Source organism: Arachis hypogaea, chromosome 17, assembly GCF_003086295.3.
Source record: "Arachis hypogaea cultivar Tifrunner chromosome 17, arahy.Tifrunner.gnm2.J5K5, whole genome shotgun sequence".
Taxonomy (NCBI): Eukaryota; Viridiplantae; Streptophyta; class Magnoliopsida; order Fabales; family Fabaceae; genus Arachis; species Arachis hypogaea.
Window position 1 is genome coordinate 36,563,768 of NC_092052.1, and position 25,431 is coordinate 36,589,198.

At 37.3% G+C, this 25,431-nt stretch overlaps 1 non-coding gene across 1 annotated transcript; it reads left to right on the top strand.

The window, feature by feature from the left end:
* Positions 1-865: 865 nt before the first annotated feature.
* LOC112768611 (small nucleolar RNA R71) lies at positions 866-969 on the top strand. The gene has a single exon (XR_003186018.1). It is a non-coding gene; the product is annotated as a small nucleolar RNA R71 (small nucleolar RNA).
* Positions 970-25,431: the final 24,462 nt, after the last annotated feature.

Sequence of the window (25,431 nt, forward strand, 5' to 3'; positions counted from 1 at the left end):
CTTTTGTTCCTCAGAGGGAAGCTCCTTATTGATCACTGGACGTCCCAGGAGGTCTTCCTCCTTGGGATTTGCGTTCTCCACTCCCCTTGTAAGTTCGGCCATGGTGCTTATGTCAATGGCCTTGCACTCTCCTTTTGGGTTCTCTTCTGTATTGCTTGGGAGAGTACTGGGAGGGATTTCAGTGATCCTTTTACTCAGCTGGTCCACTTGTGCTTCCAAATTTCTAATGGAAGACCTTGTTTCATTCATGAAGCTCACAGTGGCCTTGGATAGATCAGAGACTAGATTTGCTAAATTAGAAGCATTTTGTTCAGAGTTCTCTGTCTGTTGCTGAGTGGATGATGGAAAAGGTTTATTATTGTTAAACCTGTTTCTTCCACCATTATTAAAGCCTTGTTTAGGCTTTTGATCCTTCCATGAGAAATTTGGATGATTTCTCCATGATGAGTTATAGGTGTTTCCATAAGGTTCACCTAAGTAATTCACCTCTGCTATTGCAGGGTTCTCAGGATCATAAGCTTCTTCTTCATAAGAAGCCTCTTGAGTACTGTTGGATGCAGCTTGCATTCCATGCAGACTCTGAGAGATCATATTGACTTGCTGAGTCAATATTTTATTCTGAGCCAATATGGCATTCAGAGTATTAACTTCAAGAACTCCCTTTTTCATAGGCGTCCCATTACTCACAGGATTCCTTTCAGAAGTGTATATGAATTGGTTATTAGCAACCATGTCAATGAGTTCTTGAGCTTCTGCAGGCGTTTTCTTTAGGTGAATGGATCCACCTGCAGAAGTGTCCAGTGACATTTTTGATAGCTCAGATAAACCATCATAGAATATATCCAGGATGGTCCATTCTGAAAGCATGTCAGAAGGACACTTTTTGGTCAACTATTTGTATCTTTCCCAAGCTTCATAGAGGGATTCACCTTCTTTCTGTCTGAAGGTTTGAACATCAGCTCTGAGCTTGCTCAACTTTTGAGGAGGAAAGTACTTGGCTAAGAAATCCGTGACCAGCTTATCCCAAGAGTTCAGGCTGTCTTTGGGTTGAGAATCCAACCATAATCTAGCTCTGTCTCTTACAGCAAAGGGGAAAAGCATGAGCCTGTAGACTTCAGGATCTACTCCATTAGTCTTAACAGTATCACATATCTGCAAGAATTCAGTTAAGAACTGAAAAGGATCTTCAGATGGAAGTCCATGAAACTTGTAGTTCTGCTGCATCAGAGAAACTAATTGAGGTTTCAGCTCAAAGTTGTTTGCTCCAATGGCAGGAATGGAGATGCTTCTTCCATGTAAATTGGAATTAGGTGCAGTAAAGTCACCAAGCATCCTCCTTGCATTATTATTATTTTCGGCTGCCATCTCCTCTTCCTGTTCGAAAATTTCTGAAAGGTTATCTCTGGATTGTTGTAATTTAGCTTCTCTTAATTTTCTCTTCAGAGTCCTTTCATGTTCCGGATCTGCTTCAACAAGAATGTTCTTATCCTTGCTCCTGCTCATTTGACAAAGAAGAGGGCACAGAAAAATAATAATAATAATAATAATAGAGATCCTTTATACCACAGTATAGGGATCCCTTTGTAAGTGGAAGAAAAGGGGGAGACAAAGAATGTAATATAATGGAAGAAACACAACTGTGAGGAGGGTTGAGATGTGAGATGAGATGTTAGTAGATGAATGAATAAATAGAATAAGATGGGAGAGGGATAATTTTCAAAAACTATTTTTGAAAAAGAGTTAGTGATTTTCGAAAATGGTTTTTGAAAAATGTTAGTATTTTTCGAAAATTTTTTTAAAATAAAAAATAAAAATAAGAATAATTAGTTAATTAAAAAAAATTTTTGAAAAAGAGGGAAGATATTTTCGAAAATTAGAGAGAGAGTTAGTTAGGTAGTTTTGAAAAAGTTAAGAAACAAACAAAAAGTTAGTTAGTTAGTTGAAACAAATTTTGAAAAGATAAGAAGTTGGGAGGTTAGAAAAGATATTTTGAAACCAACTTTTTGAAAAAGGTAAAATGAGAAGATATTTTTGAAAAGATATGATAGAAATTAGTTTTTGAAAAAGATTTGATTTTTAAAATCACAATTAATGACTTGATTCATAAGAAATCACAAGATATGATTCTAGAATTCAAAGTTTGAATCTTTCTTAACAAGCAAGTAACAAACTTCAAATTTTTGAATCAAAACATTAATTGATTATGTTATTTTCGAAAATTTGATATAAAAATAAGAAAAAGATTTTTGAAAAATATTTTTGGAATTTTCGAAAATAACTAAGAATTTTGAAAAAGATTTGATTTTTGAAAAAGATTTTGAAAAAGATAAGATTTTCAAATTGAAAATTTGATTTGACTCATAAGAAACAACTTGATTTTAAAAATTTTTGAAAAACTCAATCCAAATTTTCGAATTTGATGAGAGAAAATGGGAAAGATATTTTTTTTGATTTTTTTGAAATTTTTATGATGAGAGAGAAAAACACTAAAGAGATACAATGCATGAAATTTTTAGATCAAAACATGTGATGCATGCAAGAATGCTATGAATGTCAAGATGAACACCAAGAACACTATGAATGTCAAGATGAACATCATAGACAAAATTTTGAAAAAAATTTTAATGCAAAGAAAACATGCAAGACACCAAACTTAGAATTCTTTAATGCTTACGCACTAAGAATTCAAGAATGCATATGATAAACATGAAAAGACACAAAACAAAAAATCATCAAGATCAAACAAGAAGACTTACCAAGAACAACTTGAAGATCATGAAGAACACCATGAATGCATGAGAATTTTCGAAAAATGCAAGATGCACATGCAATTGACACCAAACTTATAACATGACTCAAGACTCAAACAAGAAACAGAAAAATATTTTTGATTTTTATGATTTTCTAATTTTTTTGGATTTTTTCAAAAATTAATTGAAAAAGGAAAATAAGGATTCCAAAATTTTTAATATGAATTCCAGGAATCTTGCATTGTTAGTCTAAAGCTTCAGTCCAGGAATTAGACATGGCTCACTAGCCAGCCAAGCTTTCAATGAAAACTCCGGTCCAAAACACTAGACATGGCCAATGGCCAGCCAAGCTTTAGCATGTAAATCAGGAACAGCAGCAGGTGGATTAACAACAACTAGCTTGCTCTTGATAACAAATTGCTGCCTCAGTCCAAATAAATTTAGACATGGCTTTACAGCCAGCCAGGCTTCGCATGCTTCGTGAAACACTAGAATTTATTCTTAAAAATTTTGAATCTAAATATATTATTTTATTTTTGAAAACATCTTTATTTTTTCGAAAACAGATGAGAAATTTTTGAAATATTTTTGAAAATTTTTTTGAAAAGAAAACAAAGAAGAAAATTACCTAATCTGAGCAACAAGATGAACCGTCAGTTGTCCATACTCGAACAATCTCCGGCAACGGCGCTAAAAACTTGGTACGCGGAATCGTGATTACACTTTAAGTATGTGAAATTCATCGCTCTTTCTTTCCCTGGTAATGGCGCCAAAAACATGATGCCAAGACCACGGTTCACAACTCCGTGTAACTGACCAGCAAGTGCACTGGGTCGTCCAAGTAATACCTTACGTGAGTAAGGGTCGAATCCCACGGAGATTGTTGGTATGAAGCAAGCTATGGTCACCTTGCAAATCTCAGTTAGGCAGATATAAATTGATAATGGTGTTTTCGAATAATATATAATAGAATAGGGATAGAAATACTCATGTAATTCATTGGTGAGAAATTCAGATAAGCGAATGGAGATGCTTTCGTTCCTCTGAACCTCTGCTTTCCTGCTATCTTCATCCAATCAGTCTTACTCCTTTCCATGGCTGGCTTTATGTGATACATCACCACTGTCAATGGCTACTTTCAGTCATCTCTCGGGAAAATGATCCAATGCCCTGTCACGGCACGGCTAATCGTCTGGAGGCATCACCCTTGTCAATGGCTTCATCTTATCCTCTCAGTGAAAATGGTCAATGCACCCTGTCACGGCACGGCTATTCATCTGTCGGTTCTCGATCATGCTGGAATAGAATTTACTATCCTTTTGCGTCTGTCACTAATGCCCTGCAATCGCGAGTTTGGAGCTCGTCACAGTCATTCATTCATTGAATCCTACTCGGAATACCACAGACAAGGTTTAGACTTTCCGGATTCTCTTGAATGCCGCCATCATTCTAGCTTACGCCACGAAGATTCCGATTAAGAGATCTAAGAGATACTCATTTAGTCGAAGGTAGAACGGAAGTGGTTGTCAGGCACGCGTTCATAGGGAATGATGATGATTGTCACGTTCATCACATTCAGGTTGAAGAGCGAATGAATATCTTAGAAGCGAAATAAGATGAATTGAATAGAAAACAGTAGTACTTTGCATTAATCTTTGAGGAACAGCAGAGCTCCACACCTTAATCTACGGAGTGTAGAAACTCTACCGTTGAAAATACATAAGTGAAAGGTCCAGGCATGGCCGAATGGCCAGCCCCTCTGATCTAAGAACCAGGCGTCCAAAGATGTCTAATACAATAGTAAAAGGTCCTATTTATAATAAACTAGTCACTAGGGTTTACATGAGTAAGTAATTGATGCATAAATTCACTTCCGGGGCCCACTTGGTGTGTGCTTGGGCTGAGCTTTAACTTTCCACGTGCAGAGGCTATTTGTGGGGTTGATCGCCAGGTTTTGATCCATTTCTGGCGTTCAACTCTGGTTTTGGATCCTTTTCTGGCGCTAGACGCCAGAATTGGGCAGAGAGCTGGCGTTGAATGCCAGTTTGCGTCATCTATTCTTGGCCAAAGTATGGACTATTATATATTTCTGGAAAGCCCTGGATGTCTACTTTCCAATGCAATTAGAAGCGCGCCATTTCGAGTTCTGTAGCTCCAGAAAATCCACTTTGAGTGCAGGGAGGTCAGAATCCAACAGCATCAGCAGTCCTTCTTCAACCTTTGAATCTGATTTTTGCTCAAGTCCCTCAATTTCAGCCAGAAAATACCTGAAATCACAAAAAAACACAAAAACTCATAGTAAAGTCCAGAAATGTGAATTTAACATAAAAACTAATGAAAACATCCCTAAAAGTAACTAGATCCTACTAAAAACATACTAAAAACAATGCCAAAAAGCGTATAAATTATCCGCTCATCAAATATACATTTTAATTTAAAAGATTTTGTTAATACGTATTTCTAAAATCAATATAAGTTATTAGTTTAGACAATTTTAAATTAACTATACACAAGGTTATTAGGGGTGGCCTAAAGGAACAGTTTTTTCATTATTTTTTTAAAACCCTATCCAAAACAGCGTCGTTTCCCCTTCCAAAAATCCACATTTTTTTATTTTTTTTAAATCCCTAAACCCAAAACGACGTCCCATTCTCTCGTAAGTTCTTAATACCTTAGGAAAAAAAAAAGAAGATAACCCAGCAGCCAATCCCTCTCTCCCGGCCAGCCACGCACCCTCCTCCCTTCTTTCGTCAATCACCAGCTTTGAAGCCCACCATCCGACGTCGTCTTGCTCTAACCCGTGAAGCTGGGCATTAGCCGCGCTTTGGCCACTGTCCATCATTGTCGCCCGTGGAGCTAGTCTCGAAGCCTCAAACCCCTCACAGTTCGTGTCATCGTTCTGGAAGCCTCAAAGCCCTCCCTAGATTCGCGAATTGCCAGCTTCCACGGGCCTAGTGTGACCGCTCTTCGTGTCATCACTCACTCACTTACTCACTCCATAGAATATTCCAAGTAAATTTCTTTCTTGCTTTTTTTTTCTTTTCTCATGCATGCAACCTGTTTGACAATTTGACTCTGAAATTACTGATGTAGTATTTTTTTGGGTTAAGTATTGAAATCGTCCCTAAGGTCTGGGGTAAAAATCAAAATCGTCCTCGACCTTTTTTTGTTATTAAAATCATCCTTAACGTTACAAAACGTTATAAAATCGTCCTTTTCCACTTCAATTTTATTTTTTTTACCATATTACCCTTCATTATTAATAAAAATAATTAAAAACAATATTAAAAAAATTAAAACAAGCCCCTCCAAACCCCTCCCCCCTCCCGTAACTCCCTCCTGACTCTCTCACCCCACTCCCTCACTCACCCTCCCTGACTTCCTCAGCCCACTCCCTCACCCTCCACCCCTCATCCGTAACCCCACTCCCGACTTCCACTCTCGACCCCCAAACCCCTCATCCCTCACCCCCTCACCCCCTCACCCTCCCGTAACCCCCTCACCCCACTCCCGTAACCCCCCATCCCCTTCATCATGCCCCTCTCTTCAAATCCCCAACCCCAATTTCAACTTCAATTTTTTCTTCTCGCTGCCGCCGCCGCCCTATTTATTCATTTCTAGGATTCGCCGTTGTCGCCGCCGCCGTCGCGTCGTCACTGAAAGACCATGCCGTCGCGTCATCATCGGGAGGGGGACTCCGCCGGCGCTGCTTCTTCTTCTGTGATTGACTGCCTCTGCTTCTCCTTCTGCTTCTGCTTGAACCTTTTTCACTGGCGAAGAAAACGAAGATGCTATTCTCCACCGGAGACGGCGACCTCTTCGAGTCTGACGATCGGAGCTACTTGAGCTCCAGTGTCCTCGTCTTCGCTGGCAGGAGCCTCCTCCTCTTCGCGGTGCTCGGCTTCGGTGTTCGACATGCTGAGATTTAAGAAGATGAACATCCTTTTTTTTAATTCTTTTTAATTTCTGTGGTTGTTGATTTTGGATTTGAAGTGCAATTGATGATTGTTGAACTGTTGTCAAATTTAAATTTGTTAGTGATTTATTTTGTTGAATTTGTTATTGTTCAATTTGCTAGATTTGTTGTTGTTGCTGGTGAAGAAGAGAAAAAGAATTGTTGTTGCTAAATTTACTTGTTGTTGTTGCTGAAGGAGAGAATAAGACTTGGGGTTTTTTGGGTGGGAGAAGGGAAAGGGTGGAAGAAGTGATATCAAGATCCAAGGCCAGTGAGTGTGGCGGAGGAAGGGGTGGAAGAAGTGAGAGACGTTAAGGGGTCAAGAATGGAGTTGCTGGTGGCGGAGGAGTAGAGGAGAGCGAGCGCGAGGGGAGGGCAGAGGAGGGTGGCGGCGTTGAAGTTGAACAAGAAGAGGAAGAAGCTGGGTTTTCTCACTGGGAAGAGACATCGGAGGTGGGGGTGGTGGGGGTGGGGGTGGGGGGAGGAGCTTTTTATTTTTGTTTTTGTTTTTATTTTTATTTTTTTATTAATAGTTAAGGGTAATTTGGTCAAAAAATAAAATTGAGATAAAAAAGGATGATTTTATAACGTTTTGTAACGTTGGAGATGGTTTTAATAACGAAAAAAAGGTCGGGGACGATTTTGATTTTCACCCCAGACCTTAGGGACGATTTCAGTACTTAACCCTATTTTTTTTATTTGTTACTAATATGAATATTGGGACATTTCATGAAGAAACTTGAATCTGGAAAGAAACATGTTTTCAAGTTATCAACCTAGAACGGATTATAAATATATAAATATTTCAATTATGTATGTGCTCATCATCATATATACTTGGGCAGCAAAATGCATTGAATTTTTTTCTCTGTGCTTCTTCTTATTATCAGTTATATTTCTTGCAAACATATATATTAGGATTATATATACAGAAACACTAGTACTATTCAAACGTGTCATTAACATATTAGTTTTCCTGATATCAATAATATATTCATATTAAAAGATTTTTCCTTCTTTTACTTATTATTTCATTGACTGTTGGAAAATATTTATAGTTTTACCAGCAATGCCGAGAAGTGGATTTATGGTTCCAACTGAATTTTTCTTTTCTTTTCTTTTTAGTCCCTCACTGTTGGTACTCCAAGACCTCTGGCATAAAGGATGAGTAATGAGTAGGTGATAAACTCCGATTTTGTGGTTTATCTTGTACTTATTTTGGGGAATTTTATCAACTTTTCTCACATTTATTCAATGAAATAGCATGATTTTGTAATTCTCCCTTGATTTGTGCTTAAATGTGAAAACATGCTTTTTAGGCCCTAAAATTGATGATTTTAATTCACTTTAATTCCATTTGATGCCTTGATATGTTTGTTGAGTAATTTCATGTTCATAAGGCAAGTATCAAATGGAAAAAGTGAGGAGAAAAACATGTAAAGTGGGAGAACTCATGAAGAAATGAAGGAACCGTAAAACTGTCAAGCCCGACCTCCTGGCACTCAAACGATCATAACTTGAGCTACAGAGGTCCAAATGAGATGGTTCCAGTTTCGTTGGAAAGCTAACATCCGGGGCTTCAAAATGATATAAATTTTGCCATATGTTACTTCGCGTTCAGGGGCGCACACGCGCACTTTACACGCGCGCGCCGATGCTGTCCGTGGCCCACTTTTATGAAATCGCCCCTAGCGATTTTGCAGCTCATTTTGGGCCCAATCCAACCCATTTCCGCTGCTATTGAACCCAAGGATTGAAGGGGGAATGAAGGAAGTAGTCATAGTTTAGTTTTTATCATGTTTTAGGGTAGAATTCTAGAGAGAGAAGCTCTCTCTTCTCTCTAGAATTTAGGGTAGTTTAGGTTTAATTTTCTTAAATCCAACTTATAATTCTTGTTTTGATTTAGTTTTTCTTCTTAATTTCTTGTATTATATCTTTGCACTTTTAGTTTTACTTGTTCATTTCCTTCATTTTGTTACTTTTATGCTTATGAACTCTTGTTGGATTTCCATTTTCTTTTAATGCAATTTAATGTTTGATGTTCTTTTTATTGATGAATTGAGTTGTTGATTTACTTTTCTTGCTATTGATAGTTGGTAGATTTTATTATTCTTGCACATTTACTATGCTTTCCATATATGCCTTCCAAGTATTTGATAAAATGCTTGGTTGGATGTTAGAGTAGATTTTGAGCATTCTTGGCTTGGAAAGAGTGATTGGGCAATCTTGAGTCATGAAAAACCCAACTCATGTTGGTGATCTAGAGTTGTTAGCTAATATTGTTTCCATTGACGCTAATCTTTTGCTAATTAAATTAGTAAGTTGATTAGGACTTTTGGATTATTGTTTCCATTGACGCTAATCTTTTGCTAAGTTAATTAGTGAGTTGATTAGGACTTTTGGATTGAGATTAGCTAGTCTTGTTAGACTTTCTCTCATGGAAGATAATATGATACCTTCTTCCAATGTTGGAGATGACGTAATAAGATAAATTCTTGTTATTATTGTGGTATGATTGATTAATCTTGTTTGAATTTCTCCCTATTTGTTGGAGTTGACTAAATAAGATGAATTAATCATTGCATGACTAGGATAGAAGGCCTATGATCTCAATTCTTGCCATGAATGTCTCTCTTTTTTAATTGCTTTCTTTAGTTATTTGCTTGATTTACTTTTCTTGTCATTTATTTTAGTGCCCCTCTTATCAATCAAAAACCCCCTTACCCCTTCATAGCCAATAATTGATCACTTCATTGCAACTCTTCGTGAGACGACCCGGAGTCCAAAATACTCCGGTTATTTCTTATTTGGGGTTTGTTCTTTGTGACAACCGATATTTTTGCATGAAAGGATTCTTGATTGGCTTGGAAACTATACTTCACAACGAGACTTCATTAGATAAATTCTAAACCATAAAAAATTCTCTCATTAAAATGGCGCCGTTGCCGGGGAGTTGCAATGGTGTTATGTTAATGGCTATTGTGAATATGTTTGCCTTTTGCTTATTTGTTAGTTTTTGTTAGCCTTAGGACTAGTTGCTTATTTTTGTTAGCTTTTGTTTTTATTTGTTATCATGAATTCTCACCACTTTGGCTATGAGTTTGGTTCAAATTATGTTGTAGGAAATGGGAACTATAATGAGGATGTGCATCAAGGATGGAACAATCAAAGATGGGAGGAGCCTCAAAGGATTGATCACCCTTCTTGGCAACAACAACCTCCGAATTCTTATGGGTATAACTCTCATCCTAATGCATATCAATCTAATGGATGTGGTGACCCTTATTGTAATTGTCAACAACCACCACCACATGCCTATGAACCACCCCCTCAACCTAATTTTGAACCACCTTACTCACAAGCCCCATACCACCAAACACCCCCATATGACCCTAACCCTTATCCACCATATCAACCACCTTATGAACCATATGAACCACACATGGAACCACCACCATTCCAACACAATTACTCTCAAGAACCACTTCAATATACACCACCTCCATACCCTTACCAAGATGAACCAACTTCCGATTATGAACCTTTTCTCCCAAATAATGAACCTTCTCTCCCACCCACCATCACCTCCCGATGAAGCCCTCACGCATGAATTGAGAGATCTTGAATCTCATATCCTAAGGTGACAAGAGGAGGATGAAAAAAAGTTTAAAGAGTTAGGAGTCAAGATGGCTATCCTAGTGGAAGCCGTTAGCAATATGGCCTCCTCCCAACTAAGCAATCAAGGAACTCCCATTGACGAATGTGGAGAAGCAACCAAGGAGCATAGTGAGGGAGTGATTTTAGAGCTTTAAGGTGAAGAAGAGGAGTTGAAGCAAGAATTGTCACAAGGGGAAGAAGTTGAGACAAATGAGCCGGAAGAAGTGGTTGAAGTCTTTGAAGAGGTTGACCAAGAGATGGATTCAATCATTGAAGAATTCTTATGCACAATTGAATCCTCTCCAATCGGGTTTGACATAGAGGGTAAGGAAGAAGATGCACAACCTCTCATGCGCTTGGTGAGTAATGAAGAAGAAATTGAATTGGAAGCAAGCCACCAAGAGGAAGAGGTTGAAATTGAAGAAGCTTGTAAAGAGGTGGAGGTCGTCAAAGAAGAGCATAAAGGAGTGGAACTTGCAAGATCATTAGGACCACCCCTTCCTAAGCCACCATCTAACATAACATTCAAATGGGTAAAATTCTTATCTCTAATCTTTACTTTCCCACTTGAATATGGTTTGATTGAAAATGATGGTCAACTTAGAGCTCTTTGTGGAGTTAAGAGTAAGAGAGAGATGTGTAGTGGTTGGAAACATCATCCCAAGTTCATGATGGTTGCATGCTCAAAGTTGAATGGCAATGGTTGGTGTAAAACCAAATGGAATGGGTCTAGGAGGTTGTTTGGAAGCTTCCTTGAGAATTCGGATCACTTCTCACCCAATTGGAATTGTGATGATCAACTTGAAGATGGGTGTAGAAACAAGATTTGGGATCCGGGAATAGATGAAGATCAATTTTGGAAGCCCTTAGCTTGTGTGGAACTTCATCAAAGCTTGCTGCCATTAGTTTTGAATTTTGGAGCTTACTTGAAGTCCAAGCATTGGTGGAGGTTTCAAGATGAGTACAAGCACAAGCCACCATAACAAGGGGCTTCCCAAATGTCCAACTTAAGGACTTAAACTAAAAGTGCTAGGTGGGAGACACCCCACCATGGTAAACTCTTTCCACTCTCTTTTAGATTTGGTCAATAAGTGATTGGAGTTGCCATTGTAGGTAGTTTTTCTTATTTTCTATACTCTTATGCATTTTGCTTTTATTGGTAGGTTGTTTATTGCATTCATGCTTTGCTTAGAATAGTTGTAGTTAGATTGCATTTTGCTTGTAGTATAAGTTTTGTTCTTAGTGTATTTGAAAATTTTTCAAAAACCAAAAAGATTTGTTGTTAAATTTGAATTTTGGTTGCTTTAGAATGTTTATAGATTAAGAGAGTATTAAATTCTGTTTTTGTGCTTCTTTAAAAAAAAAAGGGAATCGGCGCCAAGCGCGCAGTGCGCGCGCGCGCCGGTGGTGCATATCACACTCCTGGTACAAAAACCAGAGAGTTGTGCCCACTTTATGCCTACTTTGTGCCAGGCGATCCGCGCGTAAGCACGCATGGCGCGCGCGCGCCGATTGTTCCTGCTGCATCCGCGCGTGAGCACGCATGGCGCGCGCGCGGATTGTCCGTGCTGCATCCACGCCTGAGCACGCATGGCGCATATGCGCGGATTTGCATCCTGTTTTTCTCCTTTCTCCTTTCTCCTTCTTTCTTCTTTCCTTCTTCTTTCTTTCTATATTTTTTTCTTTCTTCTTCCTCTCTTGGAAAATTTTTTTTCTTTCTTTTAAAAATATAAAAAAAATAATAATAATAAAAAAAATTTATAAAACAAAAATTTAAAAAAAAATTAAATTTTTTTTTCTTTTCTTCCATTTTCTTTTATTGCATTTCCTTGTTTTCATGCATTGCATTTTAATTTTATTTTTTTTGTAACTTGTTTTTCCTTTTATTTTCTACGTTTCTTGTTTTAATAATGGTGTTGGATTCTTATATTCAATTGTTGAGAATTTCTTAGTTAATCTTGATGCTTTGTGACTTGTTTGATATTAATTGTAATATTTGCTCTACACACAAGATTAGTGCTTTAGTCCTTCCTAACTCATGATCCCTTGTTTTTGTACCTTATTATCGTTGAGTTAGGATGGGACCAAATGCTCTCATGCTTATCAATAATCTTGTTCGTGTCGATTGTTGATTAGGCTTGATGCAACATGCTTTTCATCTCATTTACCTATGCTTTGACTTCACTCTTGCATCAAGTATTAATTGATATGCCCTTTGTCTATATTGCTCTCTCACTTACATGCGTAGCTAACATATAGTGAGAACTTTACTCTCACTACAAGAAAAAAGGCCTATGGCCACGCTTTTATGAGGGTGGTGATTGATTAGAGATTTGGCTACATTTTTTTTGCTACGCTTAAAAAGCGTGGCGAAAAGAGTCTATGGCCACGCTTTTATGAGGGTGGCAATTGATTCGAGATTTGGCCACGCTTTTTATTGCCACGCTTAAAAAACGTAGCCATAGAGAGAAACATGCACGCTTTTAAAGTGCGACGACAAAGTTTTGTTTTAGTGACATTTTAAAAGCGTGGCCGTTTCCTACAACTCTTTTGGAACGCTTCAAAAGCGTGGCCAAAAGGTCCTTCCAAACATAAAACGCTGCGTTCCTTTATAAATCAAAACGCTGCATTCTCTCCTACATTATTCGAAATGAAAGAACCCCCTTTTTCTCTTCAAAGAACCCAGAACCAGAAGTTAGCAATTGACCCATTGTTACATAAATAATTCTCTTCAAATAACAATATATGAAATTAAAGAACCCTCTTTCTCCTTCAAAGAACCCAGAACCCTAAAAGCTTCGAAGAACCGCAGCCCTCCACGAAGAACCCCAGCCCTCGCCACGCCTCCGCCGTCACTCTCTCTTCCGGAACTCCCACCATGGCAGTGGATCCGTCAACTGAACCGCCTCGATAATCTTCTTCAGCGCCTTCAAGTCCGCATCACACCATTGTAGCGCTTCGAGAAGCTGCCGTCTCTTCTCCACCACCGATTCCGCCAGCGCAGCTTCCGGTGCTTCGTCCAGTCCCATCAACCTCGCCACCAAAGCCGGCGAGCGACTCTCCGCGGTCGGCGATTGAGGCTTTGTCGCACGAGACTGGCGAATCTCCGCGAGTAACGTCGGGCTTCTCGGCACCTCGCATGGCGATATCGATTTCCGGCCGGTGGCAACTTCGGAAGTCTTCTCCTCTTTTGATATTTCTCCGGCGGCGATAAAGGAAATGGCGGAAGAAGAATTATTCTTAGGATTCTTCTTGTTACCTGATAATGAGGTGAATTAAAAAAGAAAAAGAAACGATTAGTTATGTGAACAATCGAAAATTTAGCGAAGAATGAAATGGATTTTGGTGTTTTACAGGAGAATGTGAAACGGACCGAAGGTGAGGAAGCGGCATTGGCGGCGGCTGTTGGAGCGGGAGATGAGGTGGAGAATGCCAGACATGCAGCCGATGGTCTTGGCGTGAATTTTTTCCGGCGCGTTTTCTCGCCGGGATGACGACGGTGACATCGCGCTGGTTTGCCTCTTCATCACCGTCTCTCTACTCGTTTCTCTTCCACCTTTTTGGAATTTTCTGGGCGTCGAAAATTTCAATGCGATATCATATTCTCACATTTGTCTGATAAAGTTGTGTTTTTGTTCATATAAGTGTTGTTGGTTCTGAATGATGAGTGGGTTCTTGGGAAACATGTAAAAAAATCTTGACCCTTTTACTGTCTCTGGAACCCCTTTGAGTTTTTCTTTCTGCTTGATGAAGTTGTTGAGTTGATTGTGCTTTATGATGTAAAGTTCCATTTGGAGTGATTTTTCCACTGAATGTGTTATTCTTGAAGATTATGCCAAGCTTTCTTTTTGTTTTTTGCTTGTTCAAATTTCATTCCGTGTTTGCATATTAATAATGTCTGTTATTTCAATCAGCATAATCATTGATTTACGTTTTAATGGTGTGCAGGAGATTCTATAATTAAAGGGCTTTTTGGATGATCAGATATTGATTAATTCACTGAGCTGAGTTGAAATTTCAATTTCAAGCTTGTGTTCATAATTTCTTCATTGAGTCACCTGCAAATGGAGTAGTAGAGTCTTTATCAGAGGTTCAGAATTCAGTTTCTGTTGCACAGCAGCATGATCCTCCTTCTACATCCGGGACTCCCCGTCCTACGCGGCCTCCCTTAAGACCATCTCGGAATCATGTTCATGGGCCTATACTAGGAAGCTAAACAAAGTTTCACCTATACTGAAATTAGTGAGTGTGGTACTAGTGTTGATAAGTCACTAGCAAACCCGATATTAGCTGATTCTGTATTAGATTTATGAACTCAATTGTTCCACAGTTGGGGTTTTTGATGTACCTCTAATCACTCCAGTCCCTATTTGTAGCGAAACATGGTTTGCTAGTTTTATAACTAACCAAGTTGATTTGTTTTCTTATGGCCTTATTGTTGGAAAAACTCATGGATATGTTCCTCTTTATTTTACTTATTGCCTTTATGGTTAGTTGATTACTCTATCTCCATGCTTTCTGTTTTCTCAGAATTGTTACATTCTGATTCCATTAGAGTTCAGTTTTAATCGATTGTTGCTTCTTGTGAAAGTTTTACAGTTTCCAGATCATGTTATTTTGGCAATACATGAATGGATAATAGTACAAATAAATTCTTTTTGTTGACAATTGATAAAAAATGATGAACTCATATACCAATTAATTGGCCTCTCTGACAGCTTGCTTGATATGTTAATTTCTCATTATGAAACATGTATCCAACTTATGACAAATAGATTAATTTTGCTGGTGTATTGGTTTATAGTTATATCTTTAATGATCACTCTATTTATAAGTTGATGAATCTTTGAATGCAGGTTTTATGTGGCAGAAGTTCTCCTTGCTTTAGAGTATTTACTTTTGCTTGGGATCATCTACAGAGACCTTAAACCCGAGAACGTGTTGGTAAGGGAAGATGGTCATATAATGCTGTCGGATAGATATCTTTTAAAAGTTTGTCCTCTCCTTATAGATGCATTTTTATTCTTTATTGTTTGTGTTTGAAGTTATTGATATAGCTTACATAATCTTTTTAATTGACACTTCAATGGCATAAAACATGTATCATGATATAATAGTCTTAGTTACTTTTCATTTCTTTATAGTATGCCTGACTTGCTTATACTTTATCAGAAGGAGGTAAACATGACTAGAAACTTGGAATTTAAGAGTTCCATCAGCTTGTTGCAACCCAATTAATTCTGCCCTTTAGTTTGACTATAATCTTTGATGAAAGTGCAGCCTTTTGGTTAATATTCTGTTCTGCTATGGATATTTGTGTTAGTTTCTTAATCTACATCTGCTATTGTGCTTTTAGATATTCTCTCTTGTCAAAGTTGGGTTGTCCCAGAATTGATGAAAAATGAGTAATTGCTTACAATTAGCCTTTCTAGATTGTCTTACAATTCCTGTGCTTTTGGTTGCAGGCATATGTGGAAAAGGTTCACAAGGCCTAGTGAATGCAGATTAGAAAATTTAGCCACCTAATTTGTGGATTCTATTTTAGGAATTGTTATTTATTGTCTTAGATGTGTATTATGTTTCCTTACACCCAGATTTTTGTTTTAGGATGAGGACATTTTCCTTTGGGATGAGGACCTTGGAGTTTAAGAGTTCCACCCAGATAAGAATGTTGAAAACCATCTCTGATTTCTAAAAATTAGAAAAAATATAGTTTGATGCTCTTAAATTGTTTAATTAAAAACAAAATTGGTGGAGATTACTTCTGTTTTATTTTTTTTTTAAATGGCCACTCCTATAATGTTACAAAATCTTAATGATTCTCAAATGATTTCAGTTATATATCTATCATTAAAAGTGAAGGGTTGGAGATTTCACAACCAGCACTTGATCCTCAACTTTCTGAAAGGTCTTGCTGTGGAGATTTCACAACCAGCTCTGGAAATTTTTCAGTTACTTACTGTGCTTAGAACTGGGTTTTAACTTCCTTGGTATCCAAATTGAAAGATCTTGTTGAGAGAAAAAAGCTAGAGGACTTGACAATTGGTCCAGTTCTCACTGTAAGTACATGTCTTTCATTTTCTTAAATTTAAAATTAAAGTAAGTGTTAGCAGCTTCATACATTTGTGTATTATTCTCCCTAAGATATGATTTATGGAGAGAAAACTACTCTTGAGTGCAGTAAGTGAGAAGATATGAACGAATTCTAGAGTTAATTGAAATAAGTTATACATAACTATTCTAGTGTAAATTGAGAAAATTAAATAGAAGAAAAGCATAGCTTAACGGAAAGCTTTTGAAGATGCATATACTCACAATCATGTTCTTACATACTTTTGGTTGTTGTACTTGCAGAAGGACATACAAAATTGGAGGTTGTGATTTAAGCAGCATTGCTCCTCCTTGTACCAGGTAAAGTTTCGGTAATAAGTAATTCAATTGGCTTTCTCTTTATTTTCCTAGACTTGAAGGAAGATTATCTATTTTCTTCAGGTGGATTGAATTGATGGCTCCTGTTTTCTCAAGAGCTGCATGGCATTGTGTTTGGTATATCATCCAGGTGGATTGAAATGATGGCTCCTGGATTAGTAATATGTAATTCAAGGATGGTAGCTTGCTTAGAATCTTCGTTAGCTTGGGTACTAGTAGTGTTTTTTTGTTTCAGTAAAAACTAGTGGTCTCTTTTGTAACTTCCTACTGATTCTAAAACATTTTCTCTTATGTAATAATATGTAAAGGAAGTAGATAATGTAATAGTTGTTGTAATGATTTTGATTTTTGGTATTTTGTTAGAGCATGTCATGTGATCAATCACACTATTTGGTGACAAGTTTATAAAGATTGGATGAGTTGATTTAAAATTAATGGTCATTGTATAAATTTTATAATTATCTATGAATTTTATAAGATTTTATTACAAAGATTAGAAAAAGAACAATAGAACCTGAACAAAGTTATAGCTACGCTTTAAAAGCGTAGCCATATTGTACAACAGTCATCAATAGCTACGCTTTAAAAGCGTAGCCATATCTCTTGCTATTGGCACGCTTTAAAAGCGTAGCCATATCTTTTGCTACTGGCACGCTTTAAAAGCGTAGCGATATCTCTCGCTGTTGGCACACTTTAAAAGCGTAGCCGTATCTTCAGCTATTGGCACGCTTTAAAAGCGTACCGATATCTTTCACATACGGCCACGCTTAAAAGCGTGGCAATAGATAAAAAGCGTGGCGACAGAAAAAGTGTGGCCATAGGTCATCAAAAGTGTGGCGATAGAGCAACCGGTACGCTAGCAGTTGTGACCCTTTCAAAAGCGTGCCAGTAGCTCAAAAAACGTGGCGAAAAGCTATCGCTACGCTTTTTTCAACTTTTCGCCACGCTTTAAAAGCGTAGCAAAATCCTGGTTTTCTTGTAGTGTCTTATTTGGCATTAGCCCCCGCCTATATTCTACTTTCTTTGCTATCTTTGTTGTAGGCTTAATTTTCTTTCTTTTTCTTTCCTTTTAGGTTGGCCACCAAGAAGGAAAGGAATGGAAGGGCTTCTAAATGGGACAACAAACAAGTTCACCCGCACAACCTTTTGAAGGAGCTCATCAATTGTAGAAACCCGTCCACCTTGCTCTTCTTTGCATACACCGAGGACGGTGCAAATTTCTAAGTGTGGGGAGGTCGTTTGACCGATCTCCATGGGTAACAATTTTCTTTCAACACCAATTCTTGATTTCCTTTGCTAGTTAGTTGTTGCATTGCATGATAAGTTGCATGATAGTCAAAATTTGTACATATTTGAGCATTTTTTTTTATGTTAGGACTACTTGGTTAGGGTGATTGATAAACCACTATTTCATGTTTTATCTTGTGCTCAATTGAGTGGATTTTATCAACTCTTTACCCGCTTATTCATAATATTTGCATGGTTTTATATTTCCTTCCTAATTATGTGCTTTGATGGAAAACATGCTTCTTTGATCTTATATTTGCTAATATTAAATCCTCTCTTATTACCATTAGATGCCTTGATATGTGTGTTAAGTGATTTAAGAGATTACAGGGCAGGAGTGGCTCAGAGGATAAAAAGGAAGCATGCAAAAGTGGAAGGAATACAAGAAGTTGGAGAAATTGCTAAACTGTCCAGCCTGACCTCTTCGCACTCAAACGGCTATAACTTTAGCTACAGAAATCCAAACGATGCAGTTTCAATTGCGTTGGAAAGCTAACGTCCGGAGCTTCGATTTGATATATAATATGCCATAGTTACCCTGACGCTAGGCGACGCGACCGCGTGCTCCATGCGGCCGCGTCGCAGTGACGGAAATCAGCGTATTTGAATTCTTCTCCAGCGATTTCTGGGCTGTTTTCGACCCAGTTTGCGGCCCAGAAAACTCAGATTAGAGGCTATAAAGTAGAGGGATTGCATCCATTCAAAAGAAGGCTCTCATATTCACAATTTTAGGAGTAGATGTAGTTTTTAGAGAGAGAGGTTCTCTCCTCTCTCTTAGGATTAGGATTTAGGACTTCTCTTAGTTTTAGGAGTGACTCTCAATCCCAGGTTCTTTATTTTTATTTATTTTTCCAATTTAATTTAATGAACTCTTCCATGTTACATATAATTTTCTTAATTAATGTTATTTGAAGTATTTCAATCCATGATTGCTTTCTTTAATTTATGTTATTGTTGCTTTACATCTGAAGGCATTTTTATTCCAGCAAATTTACTTTTTCCTCTTTTGGTCTTGGAAAAGAAAGCAGTAACTCAGGAGTTATCTTATCTCAACATAATTGATAACTGTTATCTTTGCTAATTGAACTGAGCTTCAATAATCCCAACTTTTTCTTAGGAAATAACTAGGATTTGAAGATCAAACTAATTAGTCCCTTGACTTTCCTTTACTTTAGTAAAGGTTGACTAAGTGGAATTAAGATTCAACTTTCATTGTTATTGATAAGAATAACTAAGTCTGGACTTCCAATTTCTCATACCTTACCAAAAGTTTATTTTACAGTTATTATTATTTTATTTTACTTGTCATTCAACTAACCTTTTACCTTAATCCAAAACCCCCAATTTACAAGATTCATAACCAACAATAAGAACATACTTCCCTGCAATTCCTTGAGAAGAGGACCCGAGATTTGAATACTCGGTTATCAATTTTAAAGGGGTTTGTTACTTGTGACAACCAAAACGTTTGTACGAAGGGATTTCTGTCGGTTTAGAGACTATATCTACAACGTGACTGTTTTTATGAACTTCTTTACTGGCAAAAATCCTAACGTCAAAATGGTGCCGTTGCCGGGGAATTACAAACGTGTGCCTTATTATTGGTTATTGTAAATATTTTTTTGATTTTTGCTTGTTTATTTGTTTTTATTTTTATTTTTATTTTTGCTTTTCCATAAATTAAGAGGTTATTTGTTTTTATTTAGTTATTAAAAAATTTTTTTTTTTCAAAAATTTGTTCTTAGTGTTCATCTTGATCTTCAAGTTGTTCTTCACGTTCATCTTGACCTTCAAGCTGTTCTTAGTTGTTTTCTTCATTTTGATCTAAAAATTTGAAATTTGGTGTCATTTTATTGTTTTTCTCTTTCCTCATTAAATTCAAAAATATTTTTAATTACTTTTTTTCGGAAAAAAAAATTTCAGATTTTTATTTTTAAAATTTTTATCTTATCTTATCTTATTTCAAAAATCAAATTTCAAAATTCAAATTTAAAAATTTTCAAAATTTAAATTAAAAAATTTTCAAATTTCAAATTTCAAATTTCAAATTTCAAATTTCAAATTTCAAATTTTCAAATTTCAAATTTCAAAATTTAATTCAAAATTTAAATAACCTTTTAATTTAAATTTATTTTTATTTTCATTTTTAATTTTTATTTACTACTATGAACTCTCACCCCTTTGGCTATGAGTCTGGTTACAATAATGTTACAGGAAGAAGAAACTACAATGAGAACAGGCATCAAGGTTGGAACAATCAAAGATGGGAGGAGCCACAAGGATTTGATCAACCCTCATGGCAACAACCACCTCCAATGGACTATCAACAACCACCACCATATGCCTATGAACCCTTTCCTCAACATAACTTTGGACCACCAAACTCACAAGCCCCTTTCCGCCATTCACCTCCATATGACCCTAACCCTCATCCACCATACCAACCACCTTATGAACCAAATGAACCCTACTATCTACCCCAAACCTCCATGGAGAAAGCACTTGCCGATCTAAACTCTACTATACAAGCTCTCTTCACCCAAATCAGACCACCGAATACCTTCAACAATCAACCCTTAAGCTCTAGTGCACTTCCTTGTCAACCACAGAATAATCTCTCCATCCCATCACCACCATCCATGGAAGAGCACCCACATCCACCAATCCAAGAGCAAGATGATCCCAATTATGCTATTGATATGGAACAGGAAAGAAGGAATCATCTTCACGAATCCATACTTCATAAAGAGCTAGAGGAGGCCCTACGGGTAAGGGTAAGAGAGACCCTTGAAGATGAAAGAATAGTTGGAAGGAGTTGTCATAGAAAAAAAAACATCGAGGATGAGTACGATTTTATACTTAAACAACTGGATAAAGCAGCAATTATTAAAAAGGAAGAAGTGGTTGCAGACTTAAGAGATGCTGTACCTCCATTGGAAAGTCCAGTCACAGAGCCTCCTTCCACGATGTTTGATGTTGATGTTGAGAAGAGCGTACAACCTCCAAGGTAGATCATAGTTGAAGATTTTGTAGAGGTTAATCAAGAGGTAGAAGATGTCAAAGAAGAGCACAAGGGAGTGGAGCTTGAAATTACCTTGCCAAAGTTGTTGGAAACCCTTCCCCCTAAGTTGCCATCATCCTTCACAACATTCAAGTGGGTAAAATTTATATCCCATAGCTTTCTAATCCCACTTGAATATGGGCTACTGGAGACGGATGGTCAACTTAGAGCTCTTTGTGGCATTAAGAGTAAGAGGAAGATGGTCAGTGGTAAGAATTGTCCTGCAAGGTTCATTATGGTTGAAAGCTTTAAGTTCAAACGCAAAGGTTGGTATAAAGCTCAACTGAATGGGCCTAGGAAGCTGTTTGGTCGCTGCAGTGAGATTTCAGATCACCTTTCACCTGGCTGGAAAAATGCAGATCGAGACAAAAACGGGTGTAAAAGTAAAGTTTGGGATCCTGGAATCTATTCTGACATCCAACACCCCGGGAGCCTAAGAATCTTTTTAAAGCTGCTCAAGGGTTTTACATGCCTAGTTTGGGACCCCGGAGGTTACTGGAATCACAAACACTGGTGGAGATTCCTGGATGAGTTCAAGCATAAGCCACCATAACAGGAAGCTCATCAAATGTCCAACTTAAGGACTTTAACTAAAAGTGCTAGGTGGGAGACAACCCACCATGGTATGATCGTTTCTTTTTAGTTTTTATTTAGTTTTATTTGTTTTCTAGTTTTATTTTATTTTATTATATTGAACCTGGAGTTTTACATCACATTCATATTAACACTGCATTCTGCATTTTCTTTTCAGATTAAAAAAAAAAAAAGCGAGCACGCGACGCGACCGCATCAGCGACGCGTCCGCGTCGCAAGGAGAGGGGAGAAAAATAAAAACGAACAGAGAGTTACGCAGGAGCAGCGCTGAAGGTGTGCTAATGGCACAAATCACCCCACGCGACCGCGTCACTTATGCGTCCGCGTCACATGGGAACTTTGGCCTCCCACGCGACCGCGTCACCCACGCGGCCGCGTGCCCTGAAAATCAACGTAAAAAAGGTGCTTGGCCGGAAGTTGTGCTGGAGTTGGGCTGGACTCGTGCTGGAAGCCCAAGCCCTCCCACACGAATGCGTGCCCCACGCGTCCACGTCATATTGAAGATAAGGCCATTCACGCGACCGCATCACCCACGCGATTGCGTCACCCAGAATTTTGGCAAAAATAGTTCGAACAGAGAGTTGCGCGACCACGAGGCTGCACTCGCGCCAATCGCACAAGACAGGCCACGCGTCCGCGTCACCTGACCTTCTTGCGCACCACGCGACCGCGTCACTCACGCGTCCGCGTCACAAGCGGCGCACAGATTATCCAGATCAGCCAAATTTCTTATCTTTTCTCTCTAATCCTTATTTTTCTTATCTTTTCTTATTTCTTTCTTCTTCCTTTCTTATCTTCTTTCCCTTCTCATCTCTCTTATTTTTCTTTTTATTTTATTTTAGTTTATTTACATACTTTCATTTATTGCATTATTTTCATTGGTGTTAAGAAATTTATTTGGGTCATTATTTCTATATTTTACTTGTGGATTACTAGAGGAATTATTTGACAATTATATATATTTATTTTTAAAGGGTTGCTTGCATGTTCAATTTATTATTTTCATTAGATTATTTAACGTGCATGCTATGTGTTTGTGAAAACGCCCGTATGGCATTGTGCACTACTTTTCAATATCTTTTATCCTACTACTCTGAATGCTTGCTTTTCATAAACTCCCTTTACTATTGTATTAATTGAAATTAATTGTCAATACAAACGTGATGGTTTGTTATAAAGTATTGCTTGGTCTATGCTACTCATGCCCTTTGCCAGCATGCCAATAAACACCTTGCATTCACTTGTCTTTACATGCACTAGCTATTTCCCATTGTTGGCTTTTCACATGTACTCGCGAGCATGTGTTAATGTCAGTTATATCTTCATGTGCATCCATCACCACATTTTCCGTTCTCTTCCTTGCTATATATATCTCTTTGAATTTAATTTACTTTCTCTTCCCTTTTTTCAGGATGGCCACCAAGAAAGGAAAAGAGAAAGCCATTCCCAAATCAACAGCAAGGAAAGGAACAAAAAGAGCCCCAGCTAAGGAACCACAACCCCCATCCACTTGCACATCTTAGCATGCACCGAGGACGGTGCAATCTTTAAGTGTGGGGAGGTCGATACCGATCTCCATGGGTTAGTTATTTCCTATTTTAACACCAATGTTAATTTGTTCATTGTTGCATCTGCATATTTGATTGCATGTTTATTTGATTTTATGCATTTAGTTACTACTTGGTTAAAGTAATAAAATTCTTTTTAGGACCCTATTTTTGAAAAATTTCACTAATTTAAAACCAAAATTTTTGTGTTAAACTTGTTTGAAGTTGTATTTGGAACATGGTTTTTGAGCCAAAGAACACACAACCTGTGAGACCTTGAGCTTATTTACATGATTACATTATTTAACCATAAATATTTTATTCCTGTGTGTTTCCTTCTCTATAATTGTGATCTTTACTCTGTTTCAGTCTATATGTCCAATATTTAGTGTATTTACATGCTTGCATATGATTGAGGCTATTATTTGATTTTAGCTCACTTATCCCAAATAAGCCTACCCTTTAAATCACACTTGTCAGCCACTTTGAGCCTTTTAATCCCTATTTATTCTATATTTTACCACATAACTAGCCTTAAGCGGAAAACAAATTAATTATCCCAATTGAATCTTTGGTTAGCTTAAGATAATGTGTTAATTAAGTGTGGGGAAACTGTGGGAACATGGGTTAATAAGGGAATGTATCATGTTTCTAATTTATTTGAATATTGGGAATTTGGGAACCTACTCATGAAAAACCAAAATAGAAAAATAATGGAGAATCCATGTGCATTGATAAGTTATGCTTGCTTTTATGATTCAAAAAAAAAAAAAAAGAAGAAAAAGAGAAAAAGAAAAAGAAAAAAAAAAAAAATATATATATATATATATATATAATATAAATGAATAAATAAGGAGACAAAATTACTCCAATATTAAGGTTAATAAAAGATCAATGCACATGTGATAAAAATTAAAGAAAAATTTGGTACATGAGTATGGGAATTATACAAAAGTGAGAATTATGGGTAGCTAGGCATGAATTTAAAAGTATATAGAGTATATGTATATTAGGTGAGAGCTTAGGTTAATTGAAGATTCATATTATAGCTCACTTGGCCATACATATATCCTTACCTTTACCTCAGCCCCATTACAACCTTGAAAAGACCTCATGATGTTTGCATTGGTACATTAAATATTGTTGATTGGTTAGGTGAAGAACAAAGTTTAGAAAGCATGATTAGAGAAGAGTAGAGTGATTAACCCTAGACACTTGAGAGTTAGAGTGATATACACTACCAGTAAGGGTTAAGTGCTAAATTCTATGTTCCCTGCTTTCATGAGCTATCTTCTTACAAGTTTACTTTTGCCTTATTTTATATGATTTGAATTAGTGAAATCTGATTTATATTTGTCTTAGAGAATTTATTTATTTTTAACCAAGTAGGTAGAAATATTTTGCATGTAGTTGTATTCATAGGTTGCATTTCATGCATTCTACCATTCCTCTTCATTTCTTTATAGCTTCTCTTGAGTTTAGCATGAGGACATGCTAGTGTTTAAGTGTGGGGAGGTTGATAAACCACTATTTCATGGTTTATCTTGTACTCAATTGAGTGGATTTTATCAACTCTTTACCCGCTTATTCATAATATTTGCATGGTTTTATATTTCCTTCCTAATTATGTGCTTTGATGGAAAACATGCTTCTTTGATCTTATATTTGCTAATATTAAATCCTCTCTTATTACCATTAGATGCCTTGATATGTGTGTTAAGTGATTTCAGAGATTACAGGGCAGGAGTGGCTCAGAGGATAAAAAGGAAGCATGCAAAAGTGGAAGGAATACAAGAAGTTGGAGAAATTGCTAAGCTGTCCAGCCTAACCTCTTCGCACTCAAACAACTATAACTTTAGCTACAGAGGTCCAAACGACGCGGTTCCAGTTGCGTTGGAAAGCTAACGTTCGAGGCTTTGATTTGATATATAATATGCCATAGTTGCTCTGACGCTAGATGACACGACCGCGTGCTCCATACGGCCGCGTTGCAGTGACGGAAATCAGCATATTTGAATTCTTCTCCAGCGATTTCTAGGCTGTTTTCGACCCAGTTTGCGGCCCAGAAAACTCAGATTAGAGGCTATAAAGTAGAGGGATTGCATCCATTCAAAAGAAGGCTCTCATATTCACAATTTTAGGAGTAGATGT